The 3,141-nt window shown below is 43.1% G+C and overlaps 1 pseudogene; it reads left to right on the forward strand.

The window, feature by feature from the left end:
- Positions 1 to 3,141, forward strand: part of LOC101589627 — a 23,430-nt pseudogene extending 20,289 nt beyond the window's left edge.

A 3,141-nucleotide genomic window follows, 5' to 3' on the forward strand; every position in this document is an offset into this window, starting at 1 on the left:
GGCTTTTGTGCAGCAGCTTCTCTGGTTTCGCCTTTCTCTGTCTTGCTTCCCTGAAGATATTCCGTCCCTTCAATGAGTAAATCTCACAGTACTGTCCATCTCAGTCTCTTCTGCATAACTGAACCTACAGCCCTGCTCGGCTCACAGTAATAACTGGAACAACAGCTGACAACTTCTGCGCACCCACTGCAGGCCAGCTGCAGAGGTCCTCCACTGGTATCATCTCACCACTCAAGTAGCCCTGTGGGAGAATGCTGTTACTATCTGGCACATTAGTTCCCTGTGTCTTCTGTAACAAATCACCATAAACTAGGAAGCTTAACACAGCAGAAATGTATTCTCTCCCAGTTCCGATGCCAGAAGGCCTGAGCCAAGGCACTGACCAGGCCACACAGCCACTGGGCTTGGGGCAGAAGTCACGCTTCCCTTTTGCAGCTCCTGGTGGCTGGAGTCTTCCTTGGCTTGAGTCTGCTTTGTTCCACCTCTTGTCTGCACGGTGGCTTTGGCGCCTCCCATGCTGCATGCCTCTCTGTAAGGGCAAGTAGCACAGCATGCAGCACACAGTGGGTAATAAGCCTCTCCTCTCCAGACCTTCAATCTGACCACATCTCTGCAAAGGCAGTATTTTTTCTTTGCCATATAGAGAGAGTCACATGTTCCTGGACTGAGGAGGGAGGGCATATTTTTTGTTCACTACTGTTCATAAATACAAAACCTATTAAAAATCATGCCCTTTAAATTGAAAGGTATAACACAACTAAATGGAAAGTGAGAACTTAAGGATTAAACAACAAAGAGAGGGCAAGGAGAAAAGCTAGGAAATGTGACAGGGGCAAAACCATACATTTATATGCACAAGATGGGTAAGGCAATGATCCTGAGAATCTCCATCAGGGTTTTGGAACTAGCAGTTAACTGGTAGGATTCTCACCCTGACTAACTATATATGCTGATACCTGTGAACTAAGCAACTGCACTGAAGATAGCAAAGTGTAATACGAGGGCCGTGCTTGGGACCCCTGTCATTCTGGTCTTCTAAATGCGCACCACTTCTAATGTAGTATCAATTATTGCTATACTCTCTCTCAAGCAAATGTTTGTTTTAATAAAATAAGAAAGAAAAGGTAATAAATGAAAACAAGAGACAAGAAAAAATGTCACAGCTACTATGTTGTATATGTTTAAATTTCTAAATTTCTGTGTAAAAATTTGTAATTGTTTATTTCTATTTTTTAATATTTTTTATTTCTTTTTTACACATTCTGTGTGGATTTAAAGTTTAGCATATCAATGATTGATGGAAAATACCTGCTCCATATTGTGTCTAAGGTATTTGATATGCAGACAGATACTGATGTTAAGCTTAACAGCCTGTGTTCTAGGGTAATAATATCATTAAGCTTCTCCTCTGGAGGGTTAACAACTTAAGTTAGAAGACAAAAAAATTAGAGAAAAAGAAGGGATACAAGGATAGCCAACATTTTGGCCTTAGCCCTTCAAGGTCAGTGAGGACTCAGGACATAAGAGAACCTGTACTGTAACATCTTGTAACTCAGTAATGCCCCAAATTTTCTGATCAAGGAGATTGTGGGGCTATTCAGGAAAGTGATCAATGATGTAAAGTGTGCCTAAGAAGAGTCACATGGAGAGAAAACATTCTCTTAGGCTTTTACAGAAAGCAAATTGGTCAAGCAATGGCCATGACTCATCCACATGGCTGACACTGACTAAAGATCTACAAACTGCTGTACAGGGTTTCAGGGTAAATCCTGAGGGGATTTGACTGACCTTGTCAGATACAAAAGTTACATATTTTGTTATATAGGTTTTCCTTTATCTCAGTATTAACCATCCAGCAGAAAAGTATAAAAACAAAGTGTTAAAAGTAAAGCCATATTCATACGCTGAGCTGTAAAAGGCTCAAGTCAACAACTTCTGACATTGCCAGTCCTGCAGATAACCCACTACTATTAGGGACTACTGGACTATACTGGATTACTTTGCTGAATTCATGCACCTACAATATATGAATGGCAATGGAATACCCATCTCTGAAAAAACTAATCAAAAAAGGGGGATATAAATGAAGGACCATTTTGAAGTAATATATAGATATACAGCTACTTTCTCTTAGTTCAAATGAGAGGAAAGTTTTGAACTAATAGTGTTCAAGACAAGATAGCATGTCTTCATCTTGTACTATGAACAACTACTACAAAGACAGCAATGTGCAATGTATTAATTATTGTAACTGTCCTAATAACCTGTTTTGAAACTATCTCATTGCTACTTCTTTCTCAATAAAATTACTTTTTTTTAAATCACACCCTTTCTCTCAGTTGTCAAGATTGGCTTGCCAGCACAGCCAGGCACACAAAGCCAACATCCAGGTGGCAAGGAGCTGGGTTTGTCATAAAACCTACATAACCCTGCGGAAGCCCTTCAAGAAATCCTGGGGACCGGGGAGATGGCTCAGTGGAATAAGCACTTGCCTGGAAAGCACAAAGGCCTGAGTTCAATCCCCAGTTCCACCAAAAAAAAGAAAAAAGAAAAAAGAAGAAAGAAAGAAAGAAAGAAAGAAAGAAAGAAAGAAAGAAAGAAAGAAAGAAGAAAAAGAAATCCTGCCTTGACCAAGAATTGGAGCTGATCAGCGAGTATGGGCTCTGGAACAAGCGAGAGGTCTGGAGGGTCAAATTCACGCTGGCAAAGATCCCCAAGGCTGCCCAGGAGCTGCTAATGCTGGGCGAAAAGGACCCACGCATGGTGTCTCTTCAAAGGCAACGCTCTCCCGGGGCAACTCGTCCTCATCGGGGGTGCTGGATGAGGACAAAATGAAGATGGATTACATCTGGGCTTAAAAATTGAGGACTTTCTGGAGAGGCGCCTGCAGACCCAAGCCTTCAAGCTGGACCTGGCCAAGTCGATCCACCACTCCCATGTGCTCATCCGCCAGTGCCACATCAGGGTCCGCAAGCAGGTGGTAAGCACCGCGTCCTTCGTTGTGCGCCTGGACTTCCAGAAGCACATCCACCTTTCCCTGCACTCCCCGTACGGGGGAGGCTGCCCAGGCCGTGTGAAGAGGAAGAATGAGAAGAAGGGCCGGGCAGGGCTGGAGCCAGTGAGGAGGAGGAGGAGGAGGAG

This window comes from Octodon degus, unplaced genomic scaffold, assembly GCF_000260255.1.
Source record: "Octodon degus isolate 3935 unplaced genomic scaffold, OctDeg1.0 scaffold00182, whole genome shotgun sequence".
In the NCBI taxonomy this organism is placed as follows: domain Eukaryota; kingdom Metazoa; phylum Chordata; class Mammalia; order Rodentia; family Octodontidae; genus Octodon; species Octodon degus.